Consider the following 14,501-nt stretch of genomic DNA (forward strand, 5'->3'; position numbering starts at 1 on the left):
TCTCTGCAATAGCAAAAGCAGGAGGTCGTGTTATTGCTCCTGCCCCAGCACAGACAGACAACGAGGGAAATGGTCATTATTGGAGGGTGGGGCTCCCTGCCGTTGGCCAAACACCAGCACCTCTCATTGCCCTTTGTCGCTCATGAAGCTTTTCTTTCAGTAGAGAGCCCTAGAGCTCAGTTGCTGGAGAGCTGCGTTTGTCACTGACGGTCGGAGAGCTCCAACATCACTGGACTCTTCAACGAAGAGTCCAACGAAAGGACTGATTTCCTCATGTGACACTCCTGGGCTTGTCTGAGGGGGTGTCCACTCTGCACACTGAGCCTGTCTCTGTGTGGCCTGGCCTTGGTGACTTGTGTTGCCAAGCCGGGGTTTGAGCATCCAGACGGCAGTGGAAACTCAGACCTCAGGCTGTCTCTATCCAGCGCAGTAAGTTGTCCTAAGTGACGCTGCTCCAGCTACGTGACTAACACAGCTGGATTCGACGTAGCTTAGGTCGACTTACTACTGTGTCTACGCTGGGCTGGGCTGACGGGAGATTTACCTTACTCCTCTCGTTCCCGGTGTAGTCCCAGAGTCGCCCGGAGATCGCTCTGCTGTCAATTTAGTGGGTCTTCACTAGGCCCCCACTAAATCGACCCTGGTGCATTGATCGCAGCAGACAGCCTCACAGCTGTGCTGCGCAGCCCACTACTCAGCCTGGAGTCAGAAATTCAGCTCCTGTGGGTTGTGTCACCCTCCTCAGCTGAAGATGCTCCCCGAGTCCCCAAAGATTTCTGCGAAAACTTGTCTCTAACCTGTTTCGGTCCATATGCTCCCCGTGGGGAGGCTGTGAGTAGTCTAGTGACAAGCTCTGGTTGCTCAGGCCTGTCAGGGAAGGTGAGCTCCGGGGAACATTCTCTGGAGATCCCTCAGTGGAAGCACAGGCGGTGGGTATAATAGGTGGGGAGGCTAAGCCTCCCCTGGCACAGCCACCGCCAACCAGGCCCCGGAAGCCTGGGTCGCGGTCCCCAGCCTATGCTCCATCTCCTCCTGTATCTGCTTCCCCCCTTCTCCCAGGCCCCATCACCCACCGCTGTGTGGCTGAGTCCCCCCTCTCCTCCACTGCACCCCCATCTGTGGGGTCCCCACTGCTCACCGTGTGCCTCCTCTCTTCCACGCCCTCCCCCACTTACCCATGGGTCAATCCTGGGGCCGGTTTTATTCAACATCCTCATTAATGATTTGGATGATGGGATGGATTCCACCCTCAGCAAGTTCGCAGATGACACTAAGCTGAGGGGAAGGGTAGATACGCTGGAGGGTAGGGATAAGGTCCACAGTTACAGAATGACAGGATTGAGCCAAAAAAAAATCTGATGAGGTTCAAGAAGGACAAGGGCAGAGTCCTGCACTTAGGATGGAAGAACCCCATGCACTGCTACAGGCTGGGCACCAACTGGCTAAGCGGCAGTTCTGCAGAAAGTGACGTGAGGATTACAGTGGATGCTAATTCATATCAAGCTTCTCAGTGTGCCAAGAACACTAATGGCATTTTGGGCTGCATTATAGGAGCATTGCCAGCACATTGAGGGAGGTGATTTTTCCCCTCTATACAACACTGATGAGGCCAAATCTGGAGTATTGTGTCCCATTTTGGGTCCCCCAGTACAGAAAGCATGTGGAAAAATTGGAGAGAGTCCAGCAGAGGGCAAGGAAAATGAGTAGGGGGCTGGAGCATATGATGAATGAGGAGAGGCTGTGGGAACTGGGCTTATTTAGTTTACAGAAGAGATGAGTGAGGGGGGATTTGATAGCAGCCTTCAACTACCTGAAGGCGGGTTCCAAAGAGGGTGGAGCTCGGCTATTCTCAGTGGTGGCAGATGACAGAACAAGGAGCAATGGTCTCAAGTTGCAGTGGGGGAGGTCTAGGTTGGATATTAGGAAACATTATTTCACTAGGAGGGTGGTGAAGCACTGGAATGGGTTCCCCAGGGAGGTGGTGGAATCTCCATCCTTAGAAGTTTTTAAGGCCCAGCTCGACAAAGCCCTGGCTGGGATGAATTAGTTGGTGTTGGTCCTGCCATGAGCAGGGGGTTGGGATGGATGACCTCCTGAGGTCCCTTCCAACCCTCATCTTCTATGATTCTATCAGTCCTTTGTCCATCCTCTCAATAGGCACCAACTTCCCTTCTGGCCAGTGGTGCTCAACTCCTGCTCTGTCCCAGGCCCCTCCCCCACTCCACCTCTTCCTCAAAGCACCACCCCACCATTTCCCTGGTACACCCCGCTGTACCCCAAAACCAACGCCTTCCTCTAAACCCCTGCCCCCTCTCTTCCTAACCCTGTTCCACCCCTGCCTGGCTTCTATCCCACCCCTTCCCACAAACCCCCACCCGGCCTCTTCCCCATCTCCTCCTCCAAGTATGCCATGTCCCCGCTCCACCCCTACCCTCCTGCAGCATCCTGAATTCCATGAAAGAGCTGTTTTCTGGTGGGCAGGAAGTGCTGGGAGGGAGCAGGAGGAGTTGCTCACTGGGGCCACTTGCATGCGAGAAGCACTGCGGGGAGGGCACAGCTTGGCTGCCAGTGGGTGTTAAGCACCTGCTCATTTCTCCTTGTGGGTGCTCCACGCCCACAGCACCTGTGCAATCGGTGTCTATAATCCCCCTTCCCAAAATCAAAAGGCCTAGAGATTTTGGGTGAGTGTCTCAGTGCTGTTAATGTTACTAACTCTTCTGTGTGCGTGTCTCTCTGGGTGTCTGTCCAGGGGTGTTTATGTTTAAGTTTGTTGTGATGTCACGTATCCCAACAGCAAAGAATGTTCTGCTTCAGCATTCTTGCCCTGCCTTCAGTCTGCCAACTGGCTTGGTTGACAACGGCTGGTGACCCAAGGAGCTGCTGATAGACGTGTACTAGCCATCTCTCAACAACTTCTTGAATCAGCTATTTCCACAGGATTTCGAAAGAAGATGAGTTTTTACAGAAGGTAATTCCCAGATTCTGTTCCTGCTCCTTAGATCGCACATGACAGGTTGGTGCCTCCTTCTCTCAGCACAGGGGTGGCCAACCTGTGGCTCCGGAGCCGCATGCGGCTCTTCAGAGGTTACTCCGTGGCTCCTTGCATAGGCGCTGACTCCGAGGCTGGAGCTACAGATGCTGACTTTCCAATATGCTGTGGGGTGCTCACTGCTCAACCCCCTGCTCTGCCCCAGCTCCTGTCACCACCCCACCCCTTCCCCCAAAGCCCCTGCCCCTTCCCCCGAGACTGCCATGCCCTCCATCATCCCCTCTCCCCACCACAGTCTCCTGCACACTGCAAAACAGCTGATTGCAGCGGCTGGGAGGAGTGGGGAGGGAGGGGGAGGCACTGATTGGCGGGGCTGCCAGTGAGCAGGAGGTGCTGGGGGCTGGGGGAGTAGCGGATGGGGGGCTGCTGACATATTACTGTGGCTCTTTGGCAATGTTCAGTGGTAAATTCTGGCTCCTTCTCAGGCTCAGGTCGGCCACCCGCATCCCAGGGACTGGTGGGGGCCAGTGTTGCAACAGTCAGTTCTCAACGTTCCGTTTTGATTTGAATGTCGGCATCTTTCAGCTCCCTCCTGCGCCAGCCTTTCACCTTCTCTGGAGGCAGATTTCCACTGTTTTATCCTTCAGCAGACGAGTGGGGGTGAATTTCCATGGCTGTCACCTAAAGGGAAGAGAACAAAACTGGGGCAGAATTTAGATTGATATCTCCATAAATAGTATTTCCTCTGGAGTTGCCCCAATGCACTCCTTGCCTTCCAGTTGTGAATAGAAACCTTTTGTCTCATGTAATGATTGTCTAATCTATGTGTATTGTTCATTCCCTCTGGGGCACTGGCAATTGTCTGAAGACAGGATACTGGGCTAGATGGATCTTTAGTTTGACACAGGATGGGCGGTCTTGTGTTGCTTATCTTCTTGGTTGTATGAACCTATCCTGGCTATTAGAGTAGCAAATGGCTTCAAAAGACTCGTCTCCTGGATCTGTGAATCCTGGGCAAACTAATTCCCTTCCTTTAGAGAATGACAAAAACCCATTTCCTCCTTCTTTCTATTCCAGGCTTCGTTTCTTTTTCCAAAGACTCGCCTCTAGGGAGCACAGAGAGAAGCATGTGCACAAAGTGCTTGTCCAACCTGCAGCAATGGAGGCATGCTTTGACTTCAGCCAGCAAGAACAGGCCTTGCCAGAGAAGCCCCACAAAAGGAAATGCTCATGGTCCATCCTGTCAGGCATGAAAAGACTCTGTGTCTGTAGCCAGTCTGACACCTCGATGGCAGATAGGGAAGAGGAGAGAACAATTTCCTCACAAAGAAGGTGGACGCACTTGTCTCAGAAGAAGATAGCAGCTGAGAATCAGGTGGTGTCAGAGGAGGTGAAGCTGCAGGATGATACAGGAAAAGTTGAACTGGATCCTACAGGTGAGGATTCAATCCACATGGTTAGCGAGGAGCATGTGAGAAATACTCACACCAGTCACCCTACAAGCCTTATACATCAGGGCCTCCTCACGGGACAGGGATGTGTACCACAGAGTCTGGAATCCATTTAGTGCCAGAACCTCTTGGCGAGGGTGGGGGAGGTCCATCGCTGAGGTGCGGAGAGCTGAGTGTGTCAGGTCACCCCCCTCTGGGGGTCTGGCACGGCGGGATGGGGAGTACTAACATTGACACTAACTAACATTGACACTAACACTGACAGGGAAGGTGTGCAAGGGGAGGGGACGAGTAGAATACACCACGGCAAAAAACACTGGCCCCTAGGTCCGAGGAAGCCGCATGTGGTAAAAGCCCCCAGCCAAGAGCCATGAGATCGGAGTTCTCTGCTTAGCTCTGCCAACAACCTTCACTCTGGCCCTGGGCAAGTCGCTTCAGGGCTCTGGGCCCGACCTCCATCCTCTGTAAAGCAGGGATACTACATGGAAAAGGGAAATGTTACAAATGTTTCTTTCTGCTCCAGGGACGAAGAAGGAGGCGTCGGAGTCGCAGGGGAAGTGGGAAAAAGGGAGCCCAGAAGAGCAGGAAGAAGAGCGCACTCCCAGCCCCTCATTACCAACCAGCTCCCATACGACCATGGTAATGACGCTTTGTGACTGTGCTATTGGAAAGCATCCCCTGCTGTGTGTATTAATATCTCCCGGAGCTGGGATCTCGGACAGGAGACCTACCTGCCCCTTGCTCAGGGAGCTGAAAAGAAACACTCTTCACGTGCGATCGGCTCCAGCCAGGCTTTACGAGTTTCTCTGGGTTGCTTGAACGAGGCCCAGCTTGACAAAGGGGTTCAGGCACCTCAAGAAGTACAGAGGTGCTCAGTGGGATTCACAGAAGTGCCTGATTCTGATGCTCTTTCCATGGGACACAGGCACTGTGGAAAATCCTACCAGGCCCCTCCCTGCACTTGGAGGGGTAACCCACACACCTGCTGGGTGCGGTGTTCTGGCCCGTCTAGTGGCATCGGGACCACCTAGAGACAGAGATGAAAGGAGTCTGCTCTAGAGCCTTAGCTAACAGCCAGTTGGGTTTTAACGCATGTGGTAGAGGCTCCGTACTAAGCTCCCAAGGTCTCAGATTGGATCCACTCTGCCAGCATCTGCCAGGCATCTAGATGCCTTCGTAACTCTCATGATTAGTGACAGAGCACCCTGCAGCACATACAACACTCTGCAGTTCTGGGAGCTTGTTACACGCCAGGGGGCTGGAGTATCTATGGTGTGCTCTACTGCGTCCTCAGCTGCTGGCATCCAGGACAGACGGTGCTAATCCAGCCACGCAGGCCAGCTGCAGAAACACTCTGGAGGTGCCTGAGACAACAGGGCAAAGGCCTCCAGCACCCCAGGCCCTGGGTTTAGGTAACCCTGGAACCAGGCCCCCTGCAGTAACATTGTGCCCAGTGAGTTCTGACCCATGAGGGTCTGGCCCCAGACGCCCATGGTTTGGGATTTTCCCCTTGCTCCTTCAGTCCAAGCTACTTTCTGTCCTGCCGGCAATTCCTGCCTCTTTTGTGGCAGCACCACATGCTGCGGGGTGGGGAAGGAAGAGGCCTTTCCATTTGGGCCCTGTTCTCAGTCCTTTCCTCGTAGACACTGTGGGCTGCTGGAGTTGCTGAGCCAATCTGCTCAGGCGCTCGGGGTGGGATGGGACATGGAGCAGGTTTTCCAGTGACCCCTCGGCTGCACTCAGCAAGCAACCTGAATGGGCTCTGCAGGCCAATGAGCCTTCCTTAGCAAAAGATGGGCTTCCTGGGAGGAGGGGCTAGAGAGGGAGGAAATGGGGTGGCCCTTGGGGTCCCAGTACTGGCTGAGAGGCTCCCATCTCTTCTCAGGCACAGGGGGAGGGGGAAGTGTATGAATGACTGAGGAAACCTTGGCACCTGTTGAGGTTTGTTAAGAAAAGGGCTCAGCCGCAGTCTCCACGCTCACTGGGTGCTGCCAGCCTCCCGCAGGGACAGACTGTTCCAGGGCAGCTGAGCAATGGAAATACTCAGTCCCAATGGGCTTTGTCCCTGTTCATTGCAGACCCCCGGGGAGCAGCTTCCCTCAGCCCAGCTCCAAGACCCGCTGATGAGAGCCCTGAAGGGTCTGACGACACCCACCCTGGAGCGATTTCAAGCTGCCGAGGAAGAGCTGAGGACCATCGTATCTCTGCACGCAGACAAGATGGAGAGAGTAAGAGACTCCCGCCGTGGGGCAGGGGGATGCTGCGCAGAGAGGGGGAGGGGAGAGTTTCCTCTCCTAGGAAACCGTTCCTGAGACACACGGACATGGTGCTGTGAAGGTTGGCTCTGCCCCTTTCCATTCATGGCTTGGCTGCAGGGATCCGCGGCGTCAGGTGTTTGACGTGTTCTCTGCCCTCTGGAGCTCTGACACGTCCCTGAGGACAGCCCAGTCCCACTGAAGGGAGCAATAGCCCCAGCCCTTGCAGCACAGCACTTACCTGGCCTATGGAGGTTTCTAGGAGACTTCATTTCTACATCTCCTAGGTAGAAGGCTCTCAGAGTCATTATTCCCCCTGATTAATGAAGCTCCACCACCTTCCTGTGAGGAAGGCATTCAACCCATTTGATACCTGAGGAAACTGAAGCCCAGAGAGCTCCTTGACTTGCCCAAGCCTGCGCAGGTGGGGTTATCGAGAAAGGAATCAGGGTTCATGTTCCCTACAGTCCTTTAAATGTTGCCTTCAATCGCTCGGCCTGGAAATAGGTGACATTCCTGCCCTTCCCCAGATACTGCCTGCCCATGGCACGTAAGGCAGACTTTTTCCTCTCCTGGGCTTTGGCTTTCCTGGAAACTCAGAGACTCATAAACAAACAGAATCCTCAGTCTGAGCTTCCTCCTCAAACCTGCCTGTTCCTGGGGTTTCCTGCAGGTCGTCCCTGTCTCTGGCCAGTTCCCTGTTTCCAGCAGGTCCTAGCGGAAAGTTAACAAATGGCCCATCAATCAGCAGATTGATTTGTGCAGGGCTCTAACTCCTGCTAGCAGAACAGGGTAACAGAATCCAGCCACCCAGGTTGTAGCTCCAGGACCGGCGCTAGGGGTTTGAGCGCCCTAGGCGGATGGCAATTTCGGCGTGCCGCGCACTTGTCCCGCGGCTCCGGTAGAGCTGCTGCAGTGGTGCCTGCGGAGGGTCCGCTGGTCCGTGGCTCCGGTGGAGCTGCCGCAGTGGTGCCTGTAGGCGGTCCACCGGAGCCGCGCGAGCAGCCGACCGTCCACAGGCACGAATACAGCATCTCCACCGGAGCCGTGGACCAGTGGACCCTCCGCAGGCACCACTGCGGCAGCTCCACCGGAGTCGCCTGCTGCCTCCTCCCGCAAAACAGCACCCACCAATTATTCTGGCGCCCTAGGCGATTGCCTAGGCTGCCTAAATGGTAGCGCCAGCCCTTTGTAGCTCCTGCTCCTTGTTCAAGAGAGGAAAGAGCAATGACCATTTCCTCATGGAAGAGCCCCAGGGGTTAGCTTGTCCCTTTCGGGTCTGTCTACCCTGTGCTGCAAACTCTGCAGCAGGAGCCGTAAAGCCTGGCCCTATGGACTTGGGCTCCCAGGGCTGGCACTGTGGAGCCAAACGGCAATGCAGTCTCTTCTGGGCTTGGGCTGGAACTTGAGCTCTGAAAACTGGGGAGGAGGGGCCTTCAGAGCCCAGGCTCCAGCCCAAGTCAGCATGTCTGCACTGCTCTTCCCAGTGCCATAGCCTGAGTCCAAGGTTAGAGACCCGGCTCTGAGATTTGTTACGGCAGGTTTTAAAATCCTGCAGCGTAGAGGATTTCCTTAGGGCTGGGGCCTGGAGCTGGCTAGCCCCGTCCAACTAGCCCTGCCTGCCATCTCTAGGATGGGCTCTGGGGTACATCAGTAGAACCAGCTGGGTCTGGAGCAGCGCTTCTCTGCCTGGGACATCCTCAGGGCCAAACAGGAGCTATTGGACGTGCCCCACACAACACATATGGGGCCCACAGTGGAAACTGGGTTGAGAAGCGTGGGCCTGGAGGAACTGAGTGTGCTAGAAACAGGAAGTTGCAGAGATGGAGGAAAGGCTCCTGCAGGGAAGCTCTTGAGAGCAGAGCTGAGAGCAGTTTGCTAAGGCAGGGAAGGCCCTGGGATATCAGGGGAGTTTGGGCTGTGCCCACGGTAAGGTATTGGGGAAGGCTTTTGTGTGTTTCTGAGCTTTAAGGAACTAAACCAGATCTCAAGAAGGTTGGGGTTCCTGGACTTGTCAAAGCCTCTTTCTTCAGATTATGGAGGAGCCAAGATGAGCAACGGAGGTGAGAGGCGGCTGGCAGGGCTTCTAGGAGGAGTTACCTGGGAGGAGGCCACTCATTGATAAATCCATCCCTCAACTTTCTGGCATTCTTCCAGGTTGGAGACGTCGTGGGACGTATCTTAATCTGGCTGGACAATGTCTGTCATCCCAGAGCCAGAAAAACAGCGCTGAGAGCCACGGCCTTGCTGGCTCGTTCCCACCCCCAGGAAGTGGTTCTGAGCTGTGTGGCGCACACGCTGTCATCGGACAGGTAGGGAGCTGCTCTCTTATCACCTCAGGCCATTATTTCTCTTTCTGCTCCTACTGACAGGCCACAGTCCGGGAAGGGTCCGTCGGGCTCACACAGTTAGAGGGAGATTTCTGCTGTGCAGAGAGCTGTCTATGCCCACTAAGAGTGGATGCCTAGGCCCAGCCACTGAGGAGCCAACCCTCCTCCTGCACTCCCCAGGATGCAGACGTGCCAGTTTTCTGCAGAATTCCAGCATTGTCCTGATTTCTATGGGTCACCCCACTTCCTCTCCCATCCAGTACAGGGCCAATAAATGAGTTTGGGGCTCACTCCACATTCCTGGGTCATGAGGTCTGGCTGCTCCCTATTGCGTGAGAGAAGGTAGAGATGGAAGAGGCCCATGAGGCCCATCTATCTGTCCCTGTTCAAGACTGTTAACGTGTAGTCAGCTCTTTAGTCATTCCATGGCTGAGGAAGTGGTGAAAAAACGCACTCATCCTTAAGGAGCTGCGCAGGAGAGGTAAATCTCTTCAGACAGAAAGTTCCAGCCCTTATTTTTGCCAAAAATACCCCAAAAAACAAAAGAAAACAAAAAAAATTGCAGTGCAGCCTGCCTGAGTGTGCAGTCAGCCGGCAATAACAGCTCTGAGAGGGCTGAGCGCCTCTTTTCATCTCAACATGTTGTGAACCGTGAGTCCTGCTGGTTATTGCCAGTCACTTTGCAGAGTCATCCAGCTGAGGTGTTTAGAAGAAAAATCCCCATGTGACTAGGGGCTGTGAAACCCAACTAGACTCTAGCGAGAGGTCAAAACTCCAGCTTTCCTCGGCATCCTATGCAATGCAGTTCTGCACTGACCATAGACAAATCTGTGTCACACTGGAGAACAAATTGAAGAGCAGCATGAAAGAAACTGAATTTCTTACCCAGTTCAGTTACCAGAGGAATACAGTGTTGGCTTTCACATTGATTTGAGTGTTTGATTTGTAAACCTTTCAGGTCTGAATTCCTTGAAGCAGCCCCAGTGCTTTCCAGGGTCTGTGCTCAGAAGCTATAGAAACTTGGCAGCGCTGGCAAAGAATTTCAGTCAAGCTTCCTGAGGACCTTAAATCCAGGCCATTTGCTCTTGGTTTGTCCAACCTAGTTCTCTGTGTCCCCAAGGCTTGACCACTATGTCCGACCTTCCTCATCAAACTTGGAAGTCAAATGACTGGAAGCCTTTTGGATCCGTCTGCAGTCTTCCTCTGCAGATGCCTGGGGGGACCAGCAGTGCTTAGATCAGCAAGAATGGAGAGAAGAGAGGAGGGGGATTTCAGTACTAGTTTCCCTCCAGCTCTGTCACTCTGGGCAGTACAATCTTCCTTTCCCAGCTCCTAATCGCTCCCCTATCAGGGCATGTTCTGATTCAGTGTCTGACCCCATCCACCACACTGCACTAGCATTGAGCTGCTGAGAGACATTTGGCCAAACGCTGGGTCTCAGTTACACCCTCAAATAGCCAGAGTAACTCCAATGAGGTCAGGCAAGTTCCTCGGGACTGACCCTAGCGTAACAGAGCAGAATGTTGCACAGTCTGGTGGTCACACTATGGTGGTCACTCTGTGGTCAGGACATGGTCACTGTCCTGGAAACAGTGGTGCAAGCTTCAGGAACAATAACCCATTAGGGGAAAGGAATAAATACAACCTTCTCTGATGGGACTTGCCCTGCCTCACCCTCCCTGCACCAGTCGGTGTCTCTTCTGAGAGATGCCTTTCCTGCCCGCTTTGCAAGCCTCTCCCCGGGGAGGGCAAGAGGTGGCCAAGCAGGGAAGGTCTGACTTCTCTTTCTCAATCTGCAGATGTGTCATTGAGCTGTGGAAGGCCTTGGGTGAAGAACCACAGCTCCCCAGGGAGGTGCTGCAGCAGCTTCTGGACAAGCTCCAGCAGAGACGCCGGGAGGAAAAGAGCGGCAATGTGTCTCTGGCTGTAAGTGAGATTTGAGATGTCATCCTGAGAACCCACCTGCGCGGGGAGGATGGTGCATCTGTGTGTGTGTGGGAGATTCACCCCTTCTTAGCTTCACTCCACGGCTCCACTACACAATGAAGCCGACCTGCCTTACCTCGGCACACAGCCGCCACAGCATTTCCATCTTGTGTCGGCAGTGCACGTCCTCACCAGAAGCGCTCGTCTCGATTGTATGGTCAGGGTGGGGCATTGTGGGAAGGCTCCTGAAAGCCAGTTGACCTACGTGACGTTGTGTCTACACTGACACTCTATTGACCTAACTGCATCGACCTGGACTCTCTGTCACTTGTGGAGGTGGAGTTATGAATTTGGCACCAAGGGGGACTTCTGCCGATGGGAAGGAAATTCCATAGTCAGGGTGATGCTGGGTGAAGGGCTTTGCCTTGACCTAACTCTGTAGTGCAGACCAGGCCTTGGTGTGTCCTGGCCACTTCCAATCAAACCAAAGAGGTGTTAAAAATGTCTCCCCCAGGTAAAAGTTACGGATCTGAAGTGGTTTATCTGCTAGTACCCTGGCTCTGTTGTCTTCTTCTCTAGGTGGCCCTTTAGTGAGCAGGTGCAGTTCGGGTGTCTCTTGGCAGTATCCAGGTTTCTGGCTCTGTAAAGTGTGACTAGAAATCTTCCCGGTACAGGATCATGAGATGTCCGCCACTTTTGACTTGGCCAGAAACACTGGGGCTATGAGAATGGATCTCCTCAGGATGGTTTCAGCCCGTCCAGTCACGGCTGGAAATCCAAAGCACAGGGTCTCCACCATTGTGAGAAATAATGGGGAATAACGTCATCCAGACTCTTCTGACCTTTCCGTAGGGCTCCATCCTGCTTCCGTTCCAGGAACGGGTGAAGGTTCAGGACCCTCCAAATGTCTCCTCCCCTCTCAGGAGCCAATCCTGTTTTGTAATAGGCTGGGGAGGAAATGAGACATGACAAAAGGACAATAGCGAGTGGCAATGGGGGCAGGTGGCGGATTGGGATAGCTGAGTGAAATTCTCTCCCCACTCCAGGCAATGAGGACCATTTACGAGGTCCTTTTCCTATGGGGATACCGAGAAGCCATCCTGGAAATGTATCCCCAGATGCTCATCCTCTGCGTCAGGCAAGTGCAGTATGTGATGGGTCTGCACTTGCCAGGGACCTACATGGCCAGCACAACATCCAGCCCCAAGGAGGGATCCAGCTGCCTCAATCTCCTAAGGTAAAGACTGAAAGTTAAAGGAAGAACAGATTTCTTCTGCTAAACACATGTGCTCTCTTCATGGCCATCATTTCTTCGGGTGCTGTAGTTAGCCCAGGCTCAGTTCGGTGCAGGTCTCTCTTGAAGGAAAAGGGCTGAGAGCCGTGTGTTCTTGTGAGTCACACTCGCTCATCTGACTCCATCCACAGGACAGCTGCTTGCACTACACAGTCAGGCAGCAGTCATGTTTGTGCAGCCGTCCACATGTGCCACCTGCCAAAGTGTCGGTGCTTTTATCAGGGCCTGCTGAGCAAATCTCTGGGCCTCCGTCCCAGAACGCGGACAGAGCCACACCAACAGCACATGGGGCCAGGCACGCAGGATGTCAGTGTCACAGGTAGACAGGAGGAAGGGGAACCAGTTCAACTGGTTCTGTGGGCACAGTTCGGGGCCTCCATCTACATGGCAAAAAGAGAGCGCCAGAAGACACAGCTTTACTCACCTACACCAAGAAAGGATCTGGCCCCACATGCCTGCTTGAGTCCTGTTACCTGCCACAGTAAAGAATCAAGTAGTCAACCTCATTGAGTGATGACACCAACCATCTTAAAAAGCTACAGTGTCACTAACTGGTTACAAACTCAATGAACCTGCAGTGACCACAGGGCCCATTGGGCAGGGAAGCACCATGAGATCACACTGGATCTATCCTCGGGGAGGCTAGCTCCTGCTGACCATGCTGCGTGTGCCAGGGCTTGTGCAGATTTGCCATGCTTGGGGCTGATCTCGTTGCCTGACATTGGAATTTTTTTGTCAATTAGCACGTCAGTGGAGGCTGTGAAGACTCTTTTTTCCATGCCCGGATACTGGAAGGAATTTGCCAGCATCCAGTTTCAGCAGGGCTGGGACATGATAGCCTCCCGCAATTACTACTCGCACGGTGTTGGCGTGATTGCAAGGTAGGAGCCCAAATTTTCCCTATGAAATATTCCTCTGTTCCAGGCTGCCATTTCAGCCCAGCAACTAGAGAGGAACTCTCTCTCTCCCCTTTGATAACCACAAGGGACTTTCTGTTCCATGTTCCAGAGCCATGATCGAGTTTGAGAACCCGCAGCTCCCTGCAGTTTTCAAAGAGGCTGTCACCATTGTCCAAAGGGAGAAGGAGGAGGAGCTGAGAAATATCGCCATGACTTTCTGCACTGAGGTGAGATTCAGTAGTTGACAGGCACAAGTGGGCTTTTTGGAGAGGAGCTCAGGCCAACAAGCTCTGGGGCACATTGCCAGCAGCTCAGCAGCCTACAGCCAGCTAGCTCCTCTCTGCACATGGATGGTCGTGGGGCATGGCACAGAGAGGGAGGGAGAGACAGGGTGAGATCGCTCCTGGCTTAGCGTACCTAGATGGGATCATGTGACAAGAGGAGATGTTTCTCCAGTGCCCCAAGGCCATGCTTCTCTCCTCACCTTTTCCTGGGATTCTGCTTTTCTTCTGACCCAGGGGTCGCTCCATGGCACTCAGTGGGGCCTGGAGATTCCCCTTTCCCTGGGGGCGTTATTTGTGACTTGTGCATTAGTCTAAGTTCTGGGAATGAACCAACTGAAAGAGCAGCACCTGGCTCCCTACACACCAGAGACTTTATATGAGAATAAGTGGCCATTTGGTAAAGATGATTGTCCAGGGAACAGACCCCACAGGAAGACCTCTGCTCCTCACCCCGATGCTGATTTGGCTCTTTCCAGTTTCTCCAGAGTCCTTCCATTGAGACGATACTGACAAAATCAGAGCTCCAGGCACAGCTCATGGAATGGACCCAAGATAAAAATCCTGTTGTTCGTCGGCTCAGTCTGCGAGGCCTTGGCAGTATTGTGCTCCAGCCAGGAAAGGTGAGAGGGATGGATTGCCCGGAGCGCCTAGGAAGCCGATATCTATCGAATAGCTCAGAAGTGAGAGCGAGATCCCCACACAAGCCTTGTTGTTTAACACACAGCACTCAAATGTTGGAGGTGCTTTACTGAGCAAATCAAGGCACGACGTGGTCCCTGCTCCCGTGAGCTGACCCGTGACTGCAGATGTGATGCAGTGGGGGAGGCGGGTGAGCAAAGACAAAGGTTACAGTGAACAGTTGGCACAGAGTGACAGGAGAATGACTTTGTGCCCCGTTGGGGGGCTGTGGTTTCTCATAGGTGGGAGTGGGATGGGGCAGCATATGCCCCAGGCTGTCGCCCAGCATAGTAATGAGCTGCCTTCTTCATTGCTGCAGGTGCAATCGTTACGAGTCCAGCTGCCAGCGATCATGGACATGTTCTGTGACAGGGATGGAGGGCGTGTCATGGGGG

At 53.8% G+C, this 14,501-nt stretch overlaps 1 long non-coding RNA gene across 1 annotated transcript; it reads left to right on the forward strand.

Annotated features, from left to right (window-relative positions):
- Positions 1–7,032: 7,032 nt before the first annotated feature.
- Positions 7,033–13,346, forward strand: LOC115641472. Its single transcript, XR_003998080.1, has 3 exons — positions 7,033–7,119; positions 8,853–9,007; positions 11,998–13,346. It is a non-coding gene; the product is annotated as an uncharacterized LOC115641472 (long non-coding RNA).
- The last annotated feature ends 1,155 nt before the right edge of the window (positions 13,347–14,501 follow it).

Source organism: Gopherus evgoodei, unplaced genomic scaffold (assembly GCF_007399415.2).
Source record: "Gopherus evgoodei ecotype Sinaloan lineage unplaced genomic scaffold, rGopEvg1_v1.p scaffold_34_arrow_ctg1, whole genome shotgun sequence".
Classification (NCBI taxonomy): domain Eukaryota; kingdom Metazoa; phylum Chordata; order Testudines; family Testudinidae; genus Gopherus; species Gopherus evgoodei.